Here is a 26,439-nt window from a genome sequence, read left to right as displayed (position 1 = left end):
AGGAGAACAACCTCATCCAAAAACATAATGATAATTCTTCATCCTTGGAATCATTCCAATAAATCTCTCCAGTGCTCTCTCCAAAGGTTTCACGTCTTTCCTAAAGTATGCCCAGAATTGAACATGATGTCCCAGCTGTGGCCAAACTAATACCTCATGTGTTTAACATAGCTTTCGGACTTTTGTACTTAGTGCCTATATTTTTAAAGCCAAAAATTCTGTCTGTTTTAGCAACTATCATTTTCAAACACTTGTATGTAAATACAACGTAACTGTTTTTGAATTTCCTTCAAATTTTTGATTTTTTAAATTGTTTCTCGTCTTTCTTCTGACCACACTTTGCTGTGGAGAATTTCACCTATGCATTCCATCAGCTTTTTCATATAGCTTGAAATCTATTAATATCACCTGTACTGCTTACTGTAGGTTGATGAAAGGAAGAGTGAGGAAAACAAAATAAGGTAAACAACAGGAGAAAAATTGTACATGAGAAGCAATAAAAGAAGATAAAAGAAGTAATCCACAAAAAGAGAAGCAATGTCAGGGAAGAAAACCATTGATTAAATATACTGTGATGCAGAATGGTGTTAAAAAATTAATAACAAACATTAGTGTATACTCGCAGAAACAAACGTACTGTATACAAACATGTGAAGAAAGGGAGAGCATGAGAATCATTTCAACTTCTTCCGTGCGCTTCATTTTTCATTTTTACTTAGATATTTCTATGTACAAGCCAACAGGATAGATATGTTTCCAGATTTCCTTCTGAGGGAGATACATTTCCAGTTTTGTTCTTAAAACAACAGTTGTTACCGAAGTAAATTAAGGGAGGCGACAGCCTAGTAGTTTTATTGCTGGACTGTTAATCTAGACACTCATGTAATGTTCTGAGGAATAGGGCCTGAATCCCGCAGCAGCAAATTGTGGAATTTAAAATCACCACTACAGTTTCAGGAAAATTCTTCCCTGATTGGGTACTTCCAGAGGTGGTTGGTGTTTGCAAGGAATACCACTTCCCATCAAAATCACTGGATTATAAAATCAACCATGGTAGCTTTATCATCAATACCAGTAGCAATAGAGGAAAGAGCATTTTCAAACTGCCCTTATTTCCATGCAAATGCAGTTTTTTTCTGAACTGAAACCTTTCTTCATTAATAGTGCTTGGGTTTTAGCTTTATATGGGAAAGATTCCAGCAGTGGAATTAATTATCAAAAAGACATGCAAGCCTCAAATATGATAGGCATACCAATTGAATAGCACTTGTCAGCCTGCAATAAACTAAAGATGGCTGGGTAGAATAGATGTTATATTAAATATTGAATATGTATAAGATTTTATTTATTTGTCATTCACACATGAGTAGACCATCACAATCAGATGTGAATGGAATATCTGCTCGGATTGTCATGGTAAAATCAAATGATAAGCATAATATCAATGGCCGTTTTATGTTTTAGCCATTGAGCACTGAACTTCTGCAACAGATTAAAAAAACGTCAAGACATTTTTTGTGGCTCTAAAGAATTTAACAGTATATCAACAACTTTGCTCTTCTCACTATTATCTCCTTCAACAAAATGTGTAAGCTGGCAGAATTTCTATGATTGAGAAAGCAGTTCTGAAGTATAAGACCTCTAGAGCAATAGTCAGGGCATTCATGAGAGATAATGTGAATGCGTTTAAGTGCTGTATAATTGGCAATTTAGAGCAGGTGATTCTGGAATTGCTACATGCTATGTTGTTGACGTGGTCCAGACCAAACATAAGCATAACTAACAAGTATTGGACTGCTCCACATAAACATACAAATCTTGAAGCCACACAACACTAGGTCATAATCCAACAGGTTTACTTGAAATCGCAATCTTTCATAGTGCTATCTCTTCATCAAAACTTCTGTGGACTATGCTGTTGATCTAATGATTCTATTTTATATGAAGGTCCTTTCTTTGCTATTTTCATTGTAGTAGTTGATGCAGGATGCAAGAAGGTGTTTTGATTTGCTCTGTGCCATTGGCATTTTTTTTCTTGCTATACAAAAACAGAAGAAAATTATGTAATTCTGGCTCCAGGAATGATGACATATGATGTGAAGGACTGAGTGTAATGATTCTGAGGTTGAGTACCTCCTCTTTGGAAGCAAGTGCATAGGAGAACTAGGGATTACCAAGAACAGAATGGAATTCTTGCTGAGCATGAGGTAAATGGTTAGTTTCATCAAGTCATACAGCTTCAATCTATTCATAGGCAATATTATCACATATAGTATTCGCTAAATAATTCAGAGATGATGATTTATTAACTACCATGTTGTTCTGAAAACAGAAAGGTTCGCTTGACCTCCTGCTAATTTAAGGAGTTTGTACAATGATAAAGTGTGAGAATATTCTGTTGCCCATTTTGATTTGCTGTTAGGATGACCCTTTGACATTGAAGTATAACAATTATTTTAGACATATAATTAGTTGAATAAATAAATTATGTTATACAATAAATTATAATTTGCAGTTTGTATTTAAGCATGAATAATCGTAGATGGTAAGCATTCAAAAAATTGTGATACTACGTGAACTGTTTGGATGGGTGGAAAGAGCAAAATGCGAAAACACTTTAGTGTATGCAAACTTAAAAAAGCTACTGGTACAAAAAATTGTATTTGAATCTTTTGGACAGCTCACCCCATCAACTGTCTCTGCCTGGCTTGTTGCAACAATGTTTCCTGTGGGGAGTGTCTTTTAGAACCAAAGCAAAATTACTTTCCAAAAGCTCAAGTTCCAATGTGACATCAAAAACTCAGCAGTGAATGATTAGTCTGGATTTTTGCAACTCCCTTGCGTAGTGGGCAAGAATGTAGTTGTGTAAATCGTTGCTGGATCCATTTAAATGGTACCTATCAGCTGATCACATAAATATTCCTTAAGACAGTCTGCAATATGCGTGGGAGCCGGATAGACAGAATATTCAGCATGTTATGAGTACAAATAATTAAGGCAATAACAAATCAAATTCAGAGCAAAATCTTTGTCCTAGACTTGTATGAAAAGATGTATGTTCAAGTTTGTAACCTCTCCACTGACCAACCTCCTCCCCACCCAGTGACATCTCACATTTTCACTCAACTAATAGGGTTTATAGTTTGCTTTTGCCCAGTGGCACTCAACAACATTAAAGCTTGGTTAAAATAGTATCAGAGATGATGGGAACTGCAGATGCTGGAGATTCCAAGATAATAAAATGTGAGGCTGGATGAACACAGCAGGCCAAGCAGCATCTCAGGAGCACAAAAGCTGACGTTTCGGGCCTAGACCCTTCATCAGAGAGGTGGATGGGGGGAGGGAACTGGAATAAATAGGGAGAGAGGGGGAGGCGGACCGAAGATGGAGAGTAAAGAAGATAGGTGGAGAGGGTGTAGGTGGGGAGGTAGGGAGGGGATAGGTCAGTCCAGGGAAGACGGACAGGTCAAGGAGGTGGGATGAGGTTAGTAGGTAGCTGGGGGTGCGGCTTGGGGTGGGAGGAAGGGATGGGTGAGAGGAAGAACCGGTTAGGGAGGCAGAGACAGGTTGGACTGGTTTTGGGATGCAGTGGGTGGGGGGGAAGAGCTGGGCTGGTTGTGTGGTGCAGTGGGGGGAGGGGATGAACTGGGCTGGTTTAGGGATGCAGTGGGGGAAGGGGAGATTTTGAAACTGGTGAAGTCCACATTGATACCATATGGCTGCAGGGTTCCCAGGCGGAATATGAGTTGCTGTTCCTGCAACCTTCGGGTGGCATCATTGTGGCAGTGCAGGAGGCCCATGATGGACATGTCATCAAGAGAATGGGAGGGGGAGTGGAAATGGTTTGCGACTGGGAGGTGCAGTTGTTTGTTGCGAACTGAGCGGAGGTGTTCTGCAAAGCGGTCCCCAAGCCTCCGCTTGGTTTCCCCAATGTAGAGGAAGCCGCACCGGGTACAGTGGATGCAGTATACCACATTGGCAGATGTGCAGGTGAACCTCTGCTTAATGTGGAATGTCATCTTGGGGCCTGGGATGGGGGTGAGGGAGGAGGTGTGGGGACAAGTGTAGCATTTCCTGCGGTTGCAGGGGAAGGTGCCGGGTGTGGTGGGGTTGGAGGGCAGTGTGGAGCGAACAAGGGAGTCACGGAGAGAGTGGTCTCTCCGGAAAGCAGACAGGGGAGGGGATGGAAAAATGTCTTGGGTGGTGGGGTCGGATTGTAAATGGCGGAAGTGTCGGAGGATAATGCGTAGTATCCGGAGGTTGGTAGGGTGGTGTGTGAGAACGAGGGGGATCCTCTTGGGGCGGTTGTGGCGGGGGCGGGGTGTGAGGGATGTGTCGCGGGAGATGCGGGAGACGCGGTCAAGGGCGTTCTCAATCACCGTGGGGGGAAAGTTGCGGTCCTTAAAGAACTTGGACATCTGGGATGTGCGGGAGTGGAATGTCTTATCGTGGGAGCAGATGCGGCGGAGGCGGAGGAATTGGGAATAGGGGATGGAATTTTTGCAGGAGGGTGGGTGGGAGGAGGTGTATTCTAGGTAGCTGTGGGAGTCGGTGGGCTTGAAATGGACATCAGTTACAAGCTGGTTGCCTGAGATGGAGACTGAGAGGTCCAGGAAGGTGAGGGATGTGCTGGAGATGGCCCAGGTGAACTGAAGGTTGGGGTGGAAGGTGTTGGTGAAGTGGATGAACTGTTCGAGCTCCTCTGGGGAGCCAGAGGCGGCGCCGATACAGTCATCAATGTACCGGAGGAAGAGGTGGGGTTTGGGGCCTGTGTAGGTGCGGAAGATGGACTGTTCCACGTAACCTACTGATTAACCTTACTGATGTCCATTTCAAGCCCACCGACTCCCACAGCTACCTAGAATACACCTCCTCCCACCCACCCTCCTGCAAAAATTCCATCCCCTATTCCCAATTCCTCCGCCTCCGCCGCATCTGCTCCCACGATAAGACATTCCACTCCCGCACATCCCAGATGTCCAAGTTCTTTAAGGACCGCAACTTTCCCCCCACGGTGATTGAGAACGCCCTTGACCGCGTCTCCCGCATCTCCCGCGACACATCCCTCACACCCCGCCCCCGCCACAACCGCCCCAAGAGGATCCCCCTCGTTCTCACACACCACCCTACCAACCTCCGGATACTACGTATTATCCTCCGACACTTCCGCCATTTACAATCCGACCCCACCACCCAAGACATTTTTCCATCCCCTCCCCTGTCTGCTTTCCGGAGAGACCACTCTCTCCGTGACTCCCTTGTTCGCTCCACACTGCCCTCCAACCCCACCACACCCGGCACCTTCCCCTGCAACCGCAGGAAATGCTACACTTGTCCCCACACCTCCTCCCTCACCCCCATCCCAGGCCCCAAGATGACATTCCACATTAAGCAGAGGTTCACCTGCACATCTGCCAATGTGGTATACTGCATCCACTGTACCCGGTGCGGCTTCCTCTACATTGGGGAAACCAAGCGGAGGCTTGGGGACCGCTTTGCAGAACACCTCCGCTCAGTTCGCAACAAACAACTGCACCTCCCAGTCGCAAACCATTTCCACTCCCCCTCCCATTCTCTTGATGACATGTCCATCATGGGCCTCCTGCACTGCCACAATGATGCCACCCGAAGGTTGCAGGAACAGCAACTCATATTCCGCCTGGGAACCCTGCAGCCATATGGTATCAATGTGGACTTCACCAGTTTCAAAATCTCCCCTTCCCCCACTGCATCCCTAAACCAGCCCAGTTCATCCCCTCCCCCCACTGCACCACACAACCAGCCCAGCTCTTCCCCCCCCACCCACTGCATCCCAAAACCAGTCCAACCTGTCTCTGCCTCCCTAACCGGTTCTTCCTCTCACCCATCCCTTCCTCCCACCCCAAGCCGCACCCCCAGCTACCTACTAACCTCATCCCACCTCCTTGACCTGTCCGTCTTCCCTGGACTGACCTATCCCCTCCCTACCTCCCCACCTACACCCTCTCCACCTATCTTCTTTACTCTCCATCTTCGGTCCGCCTCCCCCTCTCTCCCTATTTATTCCAGTTCCCTCCCCCCATCCCCCTCTCTGATGAAGGGTCTAGGCCCGAAACGTCAGCTTTTGTGCTCCTGAGATGCTGCTTGGCCTGCTGTGTTCATCCAGCCTCACATTTTATTAACATTAAAGCTTGGGCTATTTTAACTTCAGGTCTCCATCACCTGTACAACTAATTTCCAACTGAACCCAATGAGAACAACATGGAAGCTAGCAAGTGGGAATGGGAAGTTCAATGGTAGGGGTGTGTTGGAGCTAGTTGGAATTCGGGCTATTTTTGAACAATATCACTTTCACATGTCAAGTTCTTACCCCGGCCTTGACACAGCTGGAGAAAGTCTGTAGTTAAAAGAGCAAAAACAGGGGATGGAATCCAGTTCCACATGGAATCTGTCCCTTTTTTAAAGTCCATTTGCAGTGGGGTGGGTGTATAGTATGTGGGAACTAGTTGTCAAACTAATACCCCAGAAAAGGTTTCAATTCTCATGAGAAGTAAGGCTACCGAGCCATTTGCCCCTTTTCAGAGGAAGCATATTGCTGTCTCTTTCACAAGTAATTAGAGGTGGATTCTTCCAATGCACTCATATTAAATTGACAATTGACCTGGGGACTCTTGTGGCACAGTGTTGGTGTCCATACCTCAGACCAGAGGGCAAGTGTTCTAAGTTCCACCTGCTCCAGAGTATGTATGAGAAGGTTGATTAAAAATATCGAGACAATTCACTGTCACCAGGACTTGGAATGGGATTGACATCCATACCTGTAGATGGTCAAATTGCAGATGCCCAGAGAACTTGCCTTTTTTATTATTTTGTTTAAACACCAGGTAGCTCCACCAGTTTCAGTTGTAAGAGTTTCAAATTGTGCACTAAAAAAAGGACCAGCTCATCATTGTGACTTGTGGAAGATGATATTAATGTGGTGTGTCACTGGTGTTATTGAGCTGTTCAGCCAATGTAGTATGACTATTTTCTTTCGCTATCAAACAATCATGCAAACTGAGCTGGGAAAAGGGAATTGGACATTGCTTTCAGAATGCCAAGATTTTGCAAGGTGCTTTCCTTTCTGAATTAAAGCTGCAGTGTGCTGTGCTCACAAAATGTCACAATTTCCAGTGTGTTCGAAGATCAGCTTTCCAGCTGTTGACAGTTGATCTTTTTAAATCACATGTCAGTAGCAGATTTTTTTCCACCGTCTGCTTCCAAGTAAGCAGTATTACATCACAGGTGTTTTTTTAAAGAGAAAGCATCTGGCACTCCCTCTTGGAAACATATGACCATCATGCGCTAAAAGATTAAAAACTCCTCCATCTCATAATTGCTGTGTTTAACTTTGAACTTTATCCTCATTGAGCTTTGATTCAGCTTTGTTAAAGGATTTCATTGCTTTGTTCAAAAATAACTAGCAGATGAATTTCTAGATGGCTTTTTTTTCAGTCTCTTAACCTTTCTATGATTAAAGAGTTAGTCAGGGCAAAAGTGACACATCTAGAGCTAGTTGCTTGCACAATCGTCTGTCTCACTGATGTATTGACCCAGAGTACTTAAAGTGTTGCCATTGCTTCTGAAAAAGTGCATAAAAGTGTTTTATTCAGAATCAACTTCTGAAATAAATTATCAGGTCATCAATTACAAAATGAGTTACTGCGTTAAATAACTCAAATTAAATATCAAAATGCCATCTTCCAGATAATTGTGATTATGCAATTAAAAGGCAAATAGAACATGCAAGATTTTGTAACAATTGACAGTTTGTCATTAAATTTAAGAATAGATAGAACTTGAATAACATAGATTTTAATTTTCAAGAGGATCAACCAAAAAACAGAAACAACACATGGGAAAGATTAAACTATGTTCACAGACAAAAGCACTTTTACTTTTCTATCATTATTATTGCTTTGTGTCAATGTTTAGCAATTTTGTTTTTGTTTGTTTGATTTGCATTTCATTTTATTTTTAATGATTAACATATGACATAAGGCAGAGATCCTCTCAGAAGTTACAAAAATGACACCTGGAGTACTCCGTGCAGTTTTGGTCTCCTTACTTGAGAAAGGATGTACTGGCACTGGAGGGGGTGCAGAGGAGGTTCACTAGGTTGATTCCGGAGTTGAGGGGGTTGGTTTATGAGGAGAGACTGAGTAGATTGGGATTATATTCATTGGAATTCAGAAGATTGAGTAGAGATCTTATAGAAACATAAAAATATGAAGGGAATAGATAAGATAGAAGTAGAGAGGATGTTTCCACTGGCAGGTGAAGCTAGGACAAGAGGGCATAGCCTCAAGGTTAGAGGGAGCAGATTTAGGACTGAATTGAGAAGGAACTTCTTCACCCAGAGGATTGTTAATCTATGGAATTCCTTGCCCAGTGAAGCAGTTGATGCTACTTCAATAAACGTTTTTAAAGCTAAGATAGATTTTATTTTGAACAATAAAGGAATTAAGGGATACAGTGAGAACGCGGGTAAATGGATTGGAGTCCACAAGAAGATCAACCATGATCTTATTGAATGGTGGAGCAGGCTCGATGGGCCTACGCCTGCTCCTAGTTCTTATGTTCTTATTGAAAATGAAAATTTGTGTACTCCAATAGAACAGAACTGAGTGCATTGCGTAGACATACCAATACCATTCACTTCTGGTTTTGTTTGAATTCGTTAGTATAATAGGGCTTTAAATAGTATGTCTGCAATTACATCCTTTAATGTCAGGTAATTAAAGCTATTTTTCTTGTGCTATTAAATGATATACAAGCTAAAATATGCATTTCTAGTGAAGCAATTCATGAGTATAATTCCTGGAACAGATAACAGCTTTCATACACAAATGTGCTGCAAATGCTTTCTTGTTCATTTATAGACAGGCAGCATGAGTTTAAATGCATCAGCTTCATACTCCCAATGGGAACCATGCTTAAAAGAGGGTGTCTAAGACCAAGCACTGATACTCTCCTCTGCTCACCTTGAGTGCAGCACCCCCGTGGAATCCTGGCAATACTAAATTTACCCCAAAATAACGAGCAAGGACACGTCTTGTGAGATAAAACAGAAAGTGCTGGAGAAACAGTGGATTGGCAGCATCTGCGGAGAAAGAGACAGTTATTGTTTGAAATTCAATATGACTTCTTTGAAATTGAAGGGCACTGCAAAGTGATTGGTGGAGGAAAAGCAGGGAATGAGGAACAAGCGAAACAGATGGTGAAGATAGCCCAAAGTAAAAAGTGAAGGGAGTGCTAATGGTATTAGAGGAGTAATATAGATAAAGACTAGATATTAATCATAAGTGTTATCAGCAGACAATTGGCCAGTTGTACTGAGGGAAAATCCATGAAAACAAGACACGGGGAGCATAATCTAAGTGGAGGACAGAATATATGTATTTCTAAGGAGTAGACATTTATTGGAATATGGGAATATATTTCTTCCCAATGAACCCATTGCCCCAAATCTGCCCATCAGTGTCAGAAGCTACATTTCCAAACCTGGGCAGAACAAACAATACACTTTTATCCTGTTACAACCATTCCCCAAGCAAGATTCTCCAATTTGTTATTTAGCTCCCAGGTGAAGAAACATAAACTGGTTTCCCTTCTTTATGTGCCCTCCGTCTTTGTTAGTTACAAAAAATGTTAATTTTAAAAGGTTCCCTTCACTTATGGATACGTGTCTCCCAAAGCAAATGAATTCATCTTTTAAAAGGAGTCATTTAACCTTGGCTTTCTTGTGTTAAAAAATAAGTGAGTTGGTGCAGGTGGATATGAGAATAGGATTTCTGGTGCATGAAGGGTAGTTGACGTGTGGATCAATGGGTATGGTGGCCAGTGGGCAAGGGGCTCAGACATCAGCAATGTGAGGCTTTGGGGCACAGGCCAGTTGAGAGGATAGAGTTTCAATGTGGGTGTCAGCTGTGGTGAGTGAGGTCTTGGGGTTTGTGGGGCCAGGTTGTAACTAGGTGTTTTGGAGTGTGTGAAGTCTGGGGCCAAGGTGTGGTCTTTTGTATTTAGGACAGGGTGGAGTCAGAAGAAGTTGGTTCAAGGATTCTGCGTCAGCGTCAGTCAAAGGTTTCGGTTGACAGAATAATGTTGGCTACAGGAGACAGGGTCTAAAGTGGGTCAAGTTGGAATGGGTGGGAAGTGCAAAGGAGGTGCTCAGATTTGGAAATTGGGAGGTTGGGACTGGAAGGGGTGGGTGGCCGGCTCAGCTTTGCCGTTTGGGTGGCGTGGGGTGGGCTTTGAGTCATATCTGGAGTGATGGGGAAGTGAGGTGAGGTTAAGCCTGAATCCTAAGAGACATTGTGTGGTTGGTTTGAGAATGGTGGGTAGAGGGCTGTTGAGGATGATGCTAAGTCAGAACAGAGCTGAGTTTGAAGAGGAGAGATGGGCCAAGCCTGATGCAGAGTCTACTGGGGGTTGGTTGCTGGATGTCCATAAAGTTGGACAGTGTGAGTGACAGGGGGCTCAGTTTTGAAGTTAGGCAGGAGTTAAAGAAGACTTTAGTCATTTAGCTTTACCCAACTAATTATTCAGCTAAGTTAGTCAGAAATCTCTGAATTATCCACCTCTAATTGAGTGTGAGGGATTTGTTCAGAGGCACCAAGCTGCCGAGTAATTGCCCATCAGATGTTTCAACCATGTATCTATTTGGGTACTTCTCATATATTTTGTATATTAGAACTTACACATGCTCCTGACATTTTCCAGGGTTCCTCAGGTCTCCAGTTACTCGGAGACTGGAAGATCTAGGCCATTTATCTTGGAAATTGTTGAGGGATCTTTATGCTTCACTTCATATTGCAGAAATTAAAAGTTTTGTGAAACAATGTTTTTCATTAAGATGGAGAGTTTTAAATATGCATTGCTCCTTGGCTTGTCTAACATGCTAGCAAGGAGTTACGTTCTTATGGTGGTAGAATTGTGACAGGTTTAGTTAATTTTATACAAGTGTGAAGAAGGTTTATCTTGCAAATGTTTCCTGTACTAGAAATAGCCTAACGGAACTGCAGCTTTCTTGAACCTTGAAAATTATGGCAGGACAAAAAAGAAAAAGAACTGTGGAAAATGACTACAGCAGCTTTCTGTTAACCACGAAGTGCTTGCCACAGAAGCTTCCTGCTTTCAGCCACATCATCAAAATCAAGGAATGATGGTGTCAGTTCAGTTTACCAAACTTTGGATGGCTCAAAGCATTGGTCAATCAATCAAAAACTGACATCAGGCAATCTTTCAGTTCCTCTCTGGCCTAAATTGAGATCATTTGGCTCCTGTTGTCCATGAGTTCATTGTGAATGATTGCATCAACATCATGGACTTGCCAGAAACCTGGCTGAAGAATATTAGTTTTCTCTGAGTGAAGCCTCCCCAGTTGGCTATACCTTCCGTCAATTTCCCCAAACACACTATAGCGCAGATGGTTTGGCTTTTATCACCGAAATGTCGCCTTGGTCTGTCTCTCTATTCTTTAGATACTTTCTTCTCCTTTGAGTTCTAATTCTGTACCAATGTCTTTCACTTTAAAATTCAGAGCTATTGTCCTTTGTCTTACAGCAATTATAAACATTTTCTCATCAAGATATCTTCACTTCTTCCCTCAGCCTGATGTGTAACTATCTCAGTTCATCATGTTCTCTCTCCTCTGAGATCATCTGCGCCTTTATGACTTCTTGATTTGATGATTGTGGTGCACACCTACTTGGCCTTCCATTTCCATTATTCTAATCTAGAGGTTATTGAAAACTCTGCTGTATGTTTCTTCACTGACACCTGTGCTTGCTGATCTGCAATGACTCCCTATTACTGCCTGTTAAGATACAATCTGTTGTTGCGTTTTACAGGTGGTACTAATGCATCTTATTTTAAAATCAACAGTTTATTTACGAAGTGTTCTGCCAAGGCTTTTAAACCTTAGTTGTGGGGAAGTGTACATTTTTGGAAAGATGACATTGCTGTGCCCACCAGCTTTGCTTATAAGAAGATTTTCTAAGTTCTTTGCAAGTAGGCTGAAGTGATAGAAATTACCACTCATAAGTGAGCCTAATTTTGAATATATCTCATATGATGACTATATTCTACAAGCAAGCAAAGATGGTGTCCCACTCCCGCACTATAGAGTCATAGAGCTGTACAGCATGAAAACAGACCCTTCAGTCCAACCTGTCCATGCCGACTAGATATCCTAAATTAATTCGTCCCACTTGCCAGCCTTTCTCTTCCTATAATACATGGCAGAATTCTTGAAGGATTCTATGTAAAATTTTGAAAGGTGGTCTTTTCAAAGTAGTGCAGAGTTTCATTGAAATGCTTTTGTTCATGTTACTCTGCTCTCTCAAAATCCGGACCTTTTTTCTCTGAGGACAGGTCATTTTTCTTAAAAAAAACAACAGTTTCCAATTGGACCATTGCTGCAAAAGTCTCATGTCTTCAATGCACAATATTTGTTCAAGTTATTAATAACGTTAGAAGGTTGTTCTGGTCCAAGCTTTGATTTTGTATCTGTGGGTTTAATCAGAAAGGCCGCTTAACTCAAATTTTTCTAAACTTACTGTCATCACCCTTCAACATGAACATGGCCCAGAACCCATGAATGAATTTTAAACAAAGAGTTTCCCATCAACTTGTGTCAGTAAGTTCACCGTTATTCAGAGAGGTCATAATCTAACTTTTTCTTCATTTCCTTGTCCAAAGGTGGGCCATTGGTGATTATTTATGTACCACAGTGTTGCGATATGCAATTACAGGTAGAGCGGAGGAGGGGGCCAAGTCTATCCAGCTGGAATGGGATTGAACCCTTTGCTCTTGATTTTAATCTGATCCGCATGCAAGCCCTTTAGCCAACTGAACAAATGACCTACCCAATTATAAAATATTCTCTACTAATTCAAATGAGGGATTCAGGAGAATTGCCTTTACATAGAGAGGCGACAATGTAGTTGAGGTAAATAGCACATATGCATTTACAGGAGCAGGACAAGTATATTTGGGAGAAAAATTATAGAATTTAAAGTCATAGAACCCCTATAGTGTGGAAACAGGCTATTCAGACTATCAAAGATAATGGGAACTGCAGATGCTGGAGAATCCAAGATAACAAAGTGTGAAGCTGGATGAACACAGCAGGCCAAGCAGCATCTCAGGAGCACAAAAGCTGACGTTTCGGGCCTAGACCCTTCATCAGAGACGAGCTGAGCTGGTTTTGGGATGCAGTGGGGGAGGGGGAGATTTTGAAGCTTGTTAAGTCCACATTGATACCATTGGGCTGCAGTGTTCCCAAGTGGAATATGAGTTGCTGTTCCTGCAACCTTCGTGTGCCATGATTGTGACACTGCAAGAGGCCTATGATGGACATGTCGTTTAAGGAATGGGGGGGAGTTAAAATGGTTCGCGACTGGGAGATGCAGCTGTTTATTGCAAACCGAGCGGAGGTATTCTGCAAAGCAGTCCCCAAGCCTCTGCTTGGTTTCCCCAATGTAGAGGAAGGCACACCGGGTACAGTGGATACAGTGTACTACATTGGCAGATGTGCAGGTGAACATCTGTTTGATATGGAAAGTCATCTTGGAGCCTGGGATGGGGGTGAGGGAGGAGGTGTTGGGGCAAGTGTAGCACTTCCTGCGGTTGCAGGGGAAGGTGCCGGGTGTGGTGGGGTTGGAGGGGAGTGTGGAGCGGACAAGGGAGTCACGGAGAGAGTGTCTCTGTGGAAGAAGGCAGACAAGGGTGGGGATGGAAAAATGTCTTGCATGGTGGGGTCGGATTGTACATAGCAGAAGTGTCGGAGGATGATGCATTGTATCCGGAGGTTGGTGATGTGGTATGTGAGGATGAGGGGGATCCTGTGGGGGCGGTTATTGCGGGGGCAGGGTGTGCGAGATGTGTTGCGGGAAATGTGGAAGACACTGTCAAGGGCGTCCTCAACCACTGCAGGGGGGAAAGTTGCAGTCCTTGAAGAACGCGGCCATCTGGGATGTGCGGGAGTGGAATGCCTCATTCTGGGAGCAGATGCAGCAGAGGCGAAGGAATTGGGAATAGGGGATGGAATTTTTGCAGGGAGGTGGATGGGAGGAGGTGTATTCTAGGTAGCTATGGGAGTCGGAGGGCTTGAAATGGACAACGTATCATCCTCTGACACTTCTGCCTCCCAATCGCGAACCATTTTAACTCCCCCTCCCATTCCTTAGACGACATGTCCATCATGGGCCTCCTGCAGTGCCACAATGATGCCACCTGAAGGTTGCAGGAACAGCAACTCATATTCTGCTTGGGAACCCTGTAGCCCAATGGTATCACTGTGGACTTCACAAACTTCAAAATCTCCCCCTCCCACACTGCATCCCAAAACCAGCCCAGCTCGTCCCCTCCCCCCACCGCATCCCAAAACCAGCCCAGCTCATCCCTGCCTCCCTAACCGGTTCTTCCTCTCACCTATCCCCTGCTCTCACCTCAAGCCGCACCTCCATTTCCAACCTACTAACCTCATCCCACCTCCTTGACCTGTCTGTCCTCCCTGGACTGACCTATCCCCTCCCCACCTCCCCACCTATACAATCCACTCCACCTATCTTCTCCTCTATCCATCTTCGGTCTGCTTCCCCCCTCTCCCTACTTATTCCAGTTCCCTCTCCCCATCCCCCTCTCTGATGAAGGGTCTAGGCCTGAAACATCAGCTTTTGTGCTCCTGAGATGCTGCTTGACCTGCTGTGTCCATCCAGCTTCACATTTTGTTATTCAGACTATCAAGTTAGCATTGACCCTCTGAAGAGATTCCCACACAGACGCAGCTCCTCCCCCCTCAACTTTACCATGGCTAACCCATCCAGCCTGCACATCCCTGGGCATTCCAGACAATTTAACATGGCCAACCCACCTAAACTGCACATCTTTGGATTGTCGGAGGACACAGAGAAAATATGTAAACTCGACACAGACAGTGGCCCAAGATAGAACTGAACTCAGCCCCAACTGCTGTGAGGCAGCAGTCCTCACCACTGTGCCACTGTGTTCCTCTGCTGGGAAAAGAGCAAAAGAATTTGCTGATCGGGTGAGATGGAGTAAGATGGCGTGTGGGCCATACATAAACACTAACATAGACCAGAATCTGCAGTTTCCTGACTCCATGGGTGTTCTGTATGGTATCCTGGTTGATTCTTGTCTTTTAACCAACATTAAGAAAACAGATTTCTCTATCAAATCATGATTACATTGCTGTTTGTCAGATATTATTTTGTGTATTTTAGATGTCATGTTTTCTACTTTACAACAGTAAATACTTTTCAAAGAACACCATTGGTTGTATAGTGCTCTAGGATATTCTGAGATTGTCCAGGCACAATATGAATTGAAGTCAACAAGGTGTAGAGCTGGATGAACACAGCAGGCCAAGCAGCATCAGAGGAGATGCCGCTTGGCCTGCTGTGTTCATCCAGCTCTACATCTTGTTATCTCAGATTCTCCAGCATTTGCAGTTCCTACTATCACTGAATGAATTAAAGTTAGATCTTCGTTCATCCTCCCCTTCCGACTCTGGATCTAGATAAGTCTGTATAAAACTAAACCCATGCTCTCTTCATAACTAATGTCATAGAAAATGTAGTTATCATATTTAAAAGACTAGATTTCCAAAGCTTTTTATTGGCATTTACTACCTCACCGTCAGCACTTGATGTAATGACTACAGGCGATGCAGAATTGCCCTCAATTCTAGCATAACCATCTCTACAGCACAGCACTTTATGAAATGTATAGAACAGTGCTGAATTTAGAACTGACCATTTCCTAACAGCAATGCAGTCCACAGAAGTTATTGTTGTCACCATTATGTTGATTACGTTTGAAAGTAAACAATAAGCAGTCAGTGCAAGGTACACAGAATAAACTGCTTTTCATTATGGTGTGAATGGTGCAACAGCGTAACAGAAAGCAAGATAATCCTGTTTGCAGACTCTGTTACACTCTAATGCTTTGTGTAGAGTCAGAAAGACTGCCTATTGAATTCCCTGAGGACTACGTAGTAGTACAAGAACTGTTGAATAATTTATAGGATTGCAGCAATATTGCCATGTGTTATTAAATGCTTGGTATGAGGTTGCTTTTTGTTGTCCTTTGAGAAATTAATGTGCTGGTGTGAAGTGATATACAGGTAATATTATAAACTGCTTACACCAGCATTGGGTTTGGGCCAGCAAAATGTGCCAGGTCCAAAGTCATGCTGGTGTTGCGTAAAGTCATTTCACACTTGTGTCACAAATGCCAGGCTTATACCAATCAATGAATCTGAAGTGAACTTGAATTTGACCATTGTTTTCCGTTCAACAAATTCAAAGTTATGATGCTTGATTGTAAATCCATTACAGACTTGTTATGCATTGTTTCTGAACAATAAATGTGGCTGAAAAAAATAACTGCCCTTATCTGAGCTGGTGAAGCAATTGATTCAAATTCAAACCTGTAGTGATCTCAATCAAATGATTTAGCATTCTCTAGCTAACAACAGCAACAATATTTCATGAACCAATAGCAGATTTACAGGATTGCTGTAGATACTTGGGTAACTACAGACCCACAGCAAAATGGTTTGTAATGCAGTCCAAGTAGCTTTGTTGTTGCACTTTGTTAACCAACATTTTCATGAAAATAGAGTTTGCAGTATTGCATTGAGTAAATTTGCAAGAAGCATTTCTTTCTTAAGTAACTATATGCGCATCAATGGTTCAAACAAGACAAAGTTATAAGGAAGGTGATTAATACGGCAGATGAGATGCCAGCAAAAGAAAGCAGTAGGTAGCTAGCATCAATAATGAATGAAACACTGCCATTTTGCTGATTTAACAATGTTGCAATCGAAAACTTAGGGACATTTCAAGGACTTTAGTATAAGGTGGTGGCAGTGGCCAGAAATGTTGTAGAATTTACTTAGTTGAGGAAAAAAATCAGAACACTGCCTTGCTGCAATTCAGTAACCATGCAATTTTCATTCATGGGAGATGGGGTTCGCAGCAGTTATTGCCCATTCATAATTGCCAAAGGCAGGTAACAGTGAATCACATTGTTGTGTGTCTGGAGTCACATGTAAGCCAGGTCAGCAGTTTCTTTCCATAAAGGACATTAGCAAACCAGATGAGTTATCCCCCTTATAATAGTTTATAATTTATCCCCCAATAATAGTTTCATACTTATCATTTGACGCTTAATTTCAGATTCTTTGTTGAACTCACTTTCCACCAGCTGCCATAGCAGGATTCGAAATCCCAAGAAGGGAATCCACAATGAGAAGGGTAAAATTGAATTCAGAAATGTTACAGTGAAGAAGAATGCAAAAGTTTAGAACCAAGTCAGGATTGAGTGATGTTATTCAGATCTCAGCAGGTTCTTAAGCCTGGGCTACATAGATCATGGACATTATTGCAAAATGCTGCCAGATGATTTGGATAGAAGTGGTGTATTGATATAATTTTTTGAGTCAATTTTACTTCTTTCTCTGTAGCCATGAGGCACAGGAGCAAGAATGTTCTTCTGGGCATGGCAAGGATGCCTAATGCCTTCTTTATCCCTCAACCATAATATTTACCATAGCAACTTGCCCACCTCCACTCATAGCCCTTCCACCTGGGCAAGAATTTATGTTGATGCAAGAAATCATTTCCTCAGGACACCAACAGCAGATTCCTTTAGCCTGAAATCCCACTTTTATCCCTAGCTCCCATTTCATTTCTACATAAAATGAGAAATAATGAGTCCTGGAAGTAGGTAATAACGGATGTCACTAAAAATGGTACAAGTTGTGCCAACACTAACATGCAAACTTGTCACTATAATGCCCTGATTGTACAGCTAATACAACAAAATATAAGATTACATAAGACATATGGTGGATTGGTGGTTGGAACTGCTACCTCACAGCACCAGGGATATGGGTTCAGTTCCAGCCTTGGGCAACAGTCTGTGTGGCATTTGCTCTGGTTTCTTCCCATTGTCCAGAAATATGCAGATTAGGTGGATTTGCCATGCTAAATTACCCATAGTGTCCAGGAATATGCAGGCTAGGTGGATTAGCCATGAAAAAATTCAGGGTTACAAGGATGGGATGGTGGCGTGGGTCTGTGTAGAATGCTGTTTGGAGGGTCAGTGTGGACTCTATGAACTGAATGGCCTGCTTCCATTCCATACATAGAATGTGTATGCTGCTGTCTTATTTCAAAATGCTATAACTACAGAAACCAGTAACCTTCAGTTTAAAGTCACACATTTCATTCACCATGAACAATTTTGACTTTCAAGACATCTATGTGCTTAATCACATAAGAGAACATTTTTGAGTCATCAGCCAAAAAACTTAATATCCAGTAAAAACTTGCTGCTCATGTCTAAACAACAAATATGAAAAAACAGAGTTATTGCTGTTGCATTGTGTAATCAATAACTGCAAATCAGCATGTGTTTTGGATGGAGAGAAAGCAGTGCAGCAGTTTGTGACTGTAGTTTAGGTGATGACAGGACACAATAGGAAATGTCTGGAGTTCCTAAATCATGAACAGCTGCTTTCCCTTTCCATTGCTCGATCCCTGCACAATATTTCACACCAGCCAACGTTTGATCATTAATAAGAACAGCTGATATCACTTACCTTCTACTTAATGTGTATTATTAATGTATTAACTGTATGCTGCCTCCAATAAAATGAATGAATCAAGTGATTTTTAACAACATGATATGAGAAAGTTGTGATATCAATTTCAGGAGAACATAAGGTTGAATGACCAGCCCGAGGACTAGCTTTAATCTTTCTTACAAGTTGTAAACAGTGATTAAAATGAAGGTTCTGCTAGAAGAATAACAGAATTCACTGTGTTCTGACACTATAAATAAGCAAATGGTCTGTAATTCAAGTCAAAACTGAGCTGGTTCTCCAATCAAGAAACTGTAAAGTGGGTTGGTACCACCTTCCATCTTATTTTCTGAAATCCAGCTTTTTGCTGTGGGTAGTGGGATGGGAACGTGACGTCTTCTTTTCCACTTCCCTAATTTAGTGATGTTTGTCCAGAATTCCTAGACTATCCCAGAAATTCCAACCACTTTCTTTTAACGGTTCCAATAAGATTCTGGTTCATATAATGCCAGCAGTCCTTGCCTGATATAAAAGTAATTTATCCCAGAGCAAATTCTCTTAAATCAACTAAAGGACTACAGATTATTTTGTACTACTTCACTTCAACATAGAAAAGGCCACAGTGGATTGGCTGTGTCTCTCCCTCTTCTTGATTAGTAATGGGTTGGAAGGTTATGAAGGAGGAAATTGGATTTGAGGCTGAGATGAGATCAGCCGTGATCATATTAAATGACCATGATATGGAGGTGCCGATATTGAACTGGGATGGACAAAGTCAGAAGTCACACAACACCAGGTTGTAGTGCAACAGGTTTATTTGAAATCACAAACTTTTGGAGTGCTGCTGCTTCATCAGGTGAAGGCCCTTCGTCAAATTTGTGATGGTTTAGAATTTATAGCTGTGCTGAGAGTCCTATTTCCTACTAATAAATATTGCTTCAGGAAGGGTCTTTCTGCAGGAACTGCTAACTCTCACAGTATTTTATTGGCTGCCGGTATTAAGTTGTAATAATGTTAAAGTACACATCCAAATTCAACAATTAAAGAAAGAAAGCCAAAAGAACAGTGGATGCTGGAAATCAGAAAAACAAGCATAGAAATTGCTGGAAAATCTCAGCAGGTCTGGTAGCATCCTTGGAGAGAAATCAAAAATAATCCATGTTTGGGCAGCACAGTGGCTCAGTGGTTAGCCCCTGCCTTATAGAGCCAGGGACCTGGGTTCAATTCCAATCTCAGGTGACCGTCTGTGTGGAGTTTGCACATTCTCCCCATATCTGTGTGGGTTTCTTCCCACAGTCCAAAGATGTTAGGTGGATTAGCAATACTAAATTGCCCAGAACTCTGAAGAAGTATAGCTGGACCCAAAACATTAACTCTGATTTCTCTCCACAGAAGCTGCAAGACCTGCTGCATTTTCCCAGCAATTTCTGTTGTTATTTGTGTATAACATTTAAAGTACTGTTTTACAAATGTTGATTTGGTAACTGGACTGCTCAGGACTTTAGTGAAATATTGGTGAATGTAGAGAGCCATGAATATCATTATCCCACCCCCCCCCCACCCCAGATAATTCTGATGGCCAAATAGTCACTGGAGAAGTATAGACCGCAGTTGCGTGTTGGGACCATTCTGAATCCCAAACTTAGCAGATTCCATGGGAATTTCCCAGGAAATTGAAGATTCTGGTGGGCAATTCCCTCCATCTGGAATGCTTTGGGAAATTAAAGTTGAAAATTCAGACGGTTCTGTTTCAGTTAATAGTTACCCAGGAAATGTTACTGCATTAAAAGCCTCGGCTATCTCCTGAGCAACTATTAAACTAAAATCCAAATCCACCATTTAGTCCTCCATCCACTCAACAATGTCTCGACTGTCCAATTACGCCACCTGGACTGCTGACACGTTCTGACCAGGGACCCGCCAAACCAAACATGATATCACCCACACCATGGGACTCAGCTTTCCCTGCTGGAGCTGACCTAAACCTGCGAGCCAGACATATCTTTTCTTCTTGCCAGACCCTACACCCTCCTTGATTGACCCAAAACACCCTACCTACTGCCAATACACCATCAACTCACCAGACTAGAACCCTGCCCACCCAGCTCCCATTCTTTCCCTGCCAAATCTGACAAACTCCAGCCAACATCACCCCTTTACTGACCAACTACTTTGTCATTTACCTATCACGCTATCCACCTGTCACACTACTTGTCTGGAATGCCGCCCACCTGGCAACCTTTCTGACTAGCATTCTGTTCAACCGACACCCTGCTCACCTGTCACACTAACACTTTAACCTGCAGTCACCCTAACTCCACATTACCTACACAACCTACATTATGAGGGAACTATTGGATTTTAGGTATGCTCCGCTTTTCTGAAGATGCTGGGATTGGAATTGCTGGCCAGAAATGCAGATCTCAGACCTAACACAAAAAGTAGGAGCATAGTGGCAATCTGTGTTTGATTACCAATCCTCAATTTATCAGATCCAAAATTTGAATATCACTTAGAAGAATAAATCCCAATTGTTTCTTATTATTTACTCATCATTAGCAATCTGAGTTTTGTTTTGGGAATGCTTCCTACTTAGTTCTAATTATATTTCTGTTGTAGGTAAAACTAATAAATCCAAATCTTCACATTGTAAGCGAAACTATAGATCAGAATGCCTGGTGAAATATCTTTAAATAATGGAAGTTACTTAAACCATGAAGCATGTAGGAAAAAGTACTGGAAATATGTAACAAGAAAGTCGACAGAGATAAAAAAAAGTCAATGTTTTGTATTCAAGCACTTCACTTGAAATATTGGATCACTTTATTTGGTATTTGTGTTGTTTCTTCAAATGCTGACTGACATGTGATGCGTTTTCAATATTTTCTGTTTTTGTTTCACATATCAGAATCTTTCCCCCAGCATTTAAGCAACATCAGTGTTTTAAAAATTATTCTATCTGTACTGTACTTTGCTAATGGCCAGATGTTTAAATCCTGAGCAAACAATGTACAAGGTACAGTACATTACAATTTACTATCCACAAACAAGATATTTTAAATGAATTGATTTTGCTGGAACTTGAAATATGTGCATTTTTCAGTGGCCACAAAATTCATTGCATGCTCACAAAAATATTCCCATATGTATGAATAGTTGGGAAGATGATGTTTCATGCATTTCTTATATTCCAAGTTAGTTACAGGAAGATTTAATGAGGAGATACTGGTCACTTCACACAAAAATAAAACAAGAACATGTGTGAATCAACCAAAATAGCTTGGTGCAACGTGATGTTTTAATGGCCAGTTTAAAAAACACACCAGTAAAAGCCAATGGGAAAATTGTTAATGCAGATTGTGAAAGCAACAGCAAGGGAGTTTGCAGTAAATGTAAATTCTATGGCAGCAATTGAGTAATGCAGTGTAGGGAGAAATGTACTTGTGTAGCACTGTACAGTACTGTTTACCCCAGGGAATCCAAGGTGAGTCTGTGTCTAATATCAGTGTTACACTAGTAAAATATTGCTGTTCAACTTGTAAACATTATTTCCTGATGTTACACTGTAGAAAAGAGATAGACAGATGAAACTCAGGTGAGAATTTTGGAGATCACAGTGAGGCCATGAACAGAAATGCTTTATGACCACAGAACAATCATGTTAAAAGTTAATAAGGTGAGGGAATTATTGCACAAACCTGAAACATAATTGAACATATCTTTGCTGTACCAGGAATCATGGTTCAGTGGAAACAGGCACAACAGTGGAGTTAAGGCCATAATCGGGTCAACCATCATCATGTTGAATGGCAGACCAGGCTTGATGGGCCAAATGGCCTAATTGTACTCTTGTTTCTTATTATTGTTTGATCAATCAGCTAACTGCAAGTGTCTTGCAGGTTCTAATGGCAGTCCAACAATCCATCCTCCAATAGATTACTAAGATTGCTGAGCCTTTGCCAAGAAACAATGGAAATGGCTTCAGGGAGCATGAACCTGCTGTTCTCTCTCTGGTAAATAACATTCATTTTCACATCCCTGAAATTCTTCCAGTCCTCTAGCTGTTGCCTGTCAGCTAGATGCCCCACTGCTGTCATGAGCTGAGATGGAGCAATCCATAGTCAGCACTCCCATAGCCAAAGCCACCTTCAGTCTCCCACCTAGATAACAAGGTGTAGAGCTGGATGAACACAGCAGGCCAAGCAGCATCTTAGGATCAGGAAAGCTGACGTTTCGGGCCTAGACTCTTCATCAGAAAAAGAATAGACTTTTCTCTGATGAAGGGTGTAGGCCCGAAATATCAGCTTTCCTGCTCCCCTGATGCTGCTTGGCCTGTTGTGTTCAGCCAGCTCCACACATTGTTATCTCAGATTCTCCAGCATCTGCAGTTCCTATTATCTCTGATTCAGTCTCCCACCTACCTTTTCCAATATTTTCTCCTGTTCCGTCCTGTTCATTTCCAAATCATACTGCATTCCTGGTAGAATGATTCTGATTGTACCCATGACTGGAAACAACTGAAATTTGTGCAGAAGTTCTGAAGTCAGTAGAAATGACTTTGACCCCTGCCATAACAGTCCCTGTAGACTTTGCAACTTTAAACAACTGGGCGAAGGGCCAAACACATCTAATGTCAAAGCTTCAGCCAAAAAAAAACTACCAAGTAGCCTGTTAAAAAGGTGGCAATTATTTAAGTAGCACTGGTAAGGGCTTTCTTCCTCTGTTTGATGTATGTTCAGCAATGCAAAATTAAGAGAGTGCGTTTGCTGGAGTGTTAAGCTCTGCTGATATCTTATCAGGTGTTGCAAGCTAACTGGTTTCGTGATATTCTTTCTCTACAATTTCCAGAGACCACAGACTGCATGCATATTAAAAGTCTCTGCAAAATAGTATCTGATATGATCTGTACAATAAGTTTACACATGTCACAAATGCTATTTTAGAGTTTTATAAGGGAAGTTTTAGTGCTCAAAAAAAAGGGTGGATCACAATTTCTCAGCCATAACATTTTGGGAGAATTCTACACCAGCGTTTTCTGAATTCTTTGGTATATACAACAGGTGAAGCTTTCAGCTTGTGTGAGAATGCTTAAAGCTAAGCATAGATCCTGAACTATAGTTTTCAGGGAAATAATCTTCAGTTATTTTCAAGGAAGTTTTATACATGTTAATCTCAGCTCATGTGTGAAATATTATGTAACAAAGTAGTGTATAGTGTTTGACAATTCAATTAAAGGCACAAAATGTCATTTTTCATTATCCTTGTGGTTAATGATTCACAAATACAGAGCAGAATCTTGGTACTTGTGGTAAAAGTCTATTCTTAAATTTAATAGAATGACAAATTAAGTGGTAAGTATTATGCTGGAACAGCAGCAATGTGGTGCATTATATTTGTGAGATGCAGCTTACATAGCCCATGGTACTAAATTTTCTGATCTCAACAATGTTGATCGGCAGACCAGAGATGAGGGTGCTGAAGTCACAAAACTCGAGAAGCCAGAAGTCATTTGCGGTCCTGTACCTTGTGTTGCATGTTGGTTGAGAGAAAGGCTAAGGGGAAGCAACTTTAAAAGGTCAGTGTAGAATGGAGCCTTTTGATATCTAGTATTGTTAAATATTGCAAATGGATATCTCAGGACCTCAATTTTAACTTTGTTGAGGTTACCTCTTCAAATATTATTTTCCTTTGCTTTTTAAATATGGTATTGATTACATCAAAATTTTGTCAGATATTATTCAGATTTTGAGTGCAGCAGTTTCTGAGTTATTGGGGCCTCACCTTTACATAAGTGCAAGCTTTGTCTGCAAAGCTTCTTTACACAGTAGATGACATCAGGCTACTTGTTTTGGCCCTTTGCCGACTTCAGCAACACAAATATCCTCTTGCACTCCCACGAGCATTCTTCAGCATTTGTTTGCTGCAGGCTGCTGAGGCAACTGAAATAGGCATAATTTAAAGAGTTTTTTTATGCCAATTGTTATGGGAGCATTCTTTTTCTTAGTTAGCTACTGTCAGGTTACAAGTACCAGTTTGTGCTTAAGAGAATTTATTGGAAGAAAATTCCTGCATGACAGAAAGTCGTTAATCATTTTCATTCTTATTTAATGGGAGGCTGCCATTCACAGTTATGCTGATCCCTTTTCTGGAGGCAAGTACATTAACAAGGAGAAGAAACCAGAGGAGGTCACTGGCTCTAGTAAGTGCTATAGCCTTTGCACGCCAGTGTCAATCTACTGTTTTCAATTCCAGTTAAGTGTAGCAATGTTTGGTCAAAGAGTATTACTTAACAAGCATTGAATTTAACAGCAATTCATACTGAAATATTAATATTAAGGCTGCTGAAGATTTCTGATATTCAGTTACATACATTCAAGATATATAAATTATAAATTACATTGCATTAATGTCTCAGGTTTAGTTTGCTGCTAGAGCATCAGAGATCAAAAGTAGTGATGAAGAACAAGTTAGAGTTAATTTCAAGAAGTCAGTGGGCAAGATCTTCCCAGTCCTTGAAAGATATGGCATTAGTGAAAATACGAAGAGATTGGCAGATATGAGCTTTTCACTGTTGAAAGCAAAAATGTCTGATTCTCTAACCACGTACTGAACAAGAATCTCACTAGTGAGTAGCAAGAAGCTTATTTGCAATAATTTGCATATATTAGCATGTCGTTCTTACCTAATCTTACCTCATTGATAAGCAGTCTCTTATTCTTCTCCCAATAGAGAGAAACTTGGTGGGAAACTTGGCACAATTCCTGACATGAAAGTCAGGATGGATACTTGAACCTCCAGCTCACCACTTGCTACTACAATTGCCCATCTTAAACAGCATTCACTGAATTTTCACAGCAAACTCCACAAGCAGTGACTGCCTACAGCCTAACACCACTGCCCTTATCCATGGTTCTGCAGTTCAGTGCTGCTGTTTGTATTGCACTGGCGCCTTTCATTGTAATGCTGTGGCAGGATACTTCGCCCACTGGGATAGGCACCCAGCTAATAGATTCAACCAGGATGCATCAACGCATCATCCTCCGACACTTCCGCCATTTACAATCCGACCCCACCACCCAAGACATTTTTCCATCCCCTCCCCTGTCTGCTTTCCGGAGAGACCACTCTCTCCGTGACTCCCTTGTTCGCTCCACACTGCCCTCCAACCCCACCATACCCGGCACCTTCCCCTGCAACCGCAGGAAATGCTACACTTGTCCCCACACCTCCTCCCTCACCCCCATCCCAGGCCCCAAGATGACATTCCACATTAAGCAGAGGTTCACCTGCACATCTGCCAATGTGGTATACTGCATCCACTGTACCCAGTGCGGCTTCCTCTACATTGGGGAAACCAAGCGGAGGCTTGGGGACCGCTTTGCAGAACACCTCCGCTCAGTTCGTAACAAACAACTGCACCTCCCAGTCGCAAACCATTTCCACTTTCCCTCCCATTCTCTTGATGACATGTCCATCATGGGCCTCCTGCACTGCCACAATGATGCCACCCGAAGGTTGCAGGAACAGCAACTCATATTCCGCCTGGGAACCCTGCAGCCATATGGTATCAATGTGGACTTCACCAGTTTCAAAATCTCCCCTTCTCCCACTGCATCCCTAAACCAGCCCAGTTCATCCCCTCCCCCCACTGCACCACACAACCAGCCCAGCTCTTCCCCCCCACCCACTGCATCCCAAAACCAGTCCAACCTGTCTCTGCCTCCCTAACCGGTTCTTCCTCTCACCCATCCCTTCCTCCCACCCCAAGCCACACCCCCAGCTACCTACTAACCTCATCCCACCTC

At 42.3% G+C, this 26,439-nt stretch overlaps 2 protein-coding genes across 3 annotated transcripts in view; one reads left to right on the top strand and one right to left on the bottom strand.

Annotated features, from left to right (window-relative positions):
- Positions 1–23,076, bottom strand: part of supt3h (SPT3 homolog, SAGA and STAGA complex component) — a 637,811-nt gene extending 614,735 nt beyond the window's left edge. Inside the window, exon 1 of the mRNA XM_059645430.1 lies at positions 23,056–23,076. The gene's annotated coding sequence lies outside the window, so the exon portion shown is untranslated. The remainder of the gene's footprint in view (positions 1–23,055) is intronic.
- The window catches only part of runx2a (RUNX family transcription factor 2a), a 94,067-nt gene that overhangs the window by 12,718 nt on the left and 54,910 nt on the right, over positions 1–26,439 (top strand). The window lies entirely within an intron of this gene.

This window comes from Stegostoma tigrinum, chromosome 4 (assembly GCF_030684315.1).
Source record: "Stegostoma tigrinum isolate sSteTig4 chromosome 4, sSteTig4.hap1, whole genome shotgun sequence".
Taxonomy (NCBI): Eukaryota; Metazoa; Chordata; class Chondrichthyes; order Orectolobiformes; family Stegostomatidae; genus Stegostoma; species Stegostoma tigrinum.
The sequence above is the reverse complement of the archived record's forward strand: the minus strand, read 5'-3'. Positions and strand labels throughout refer to the sequence as shown.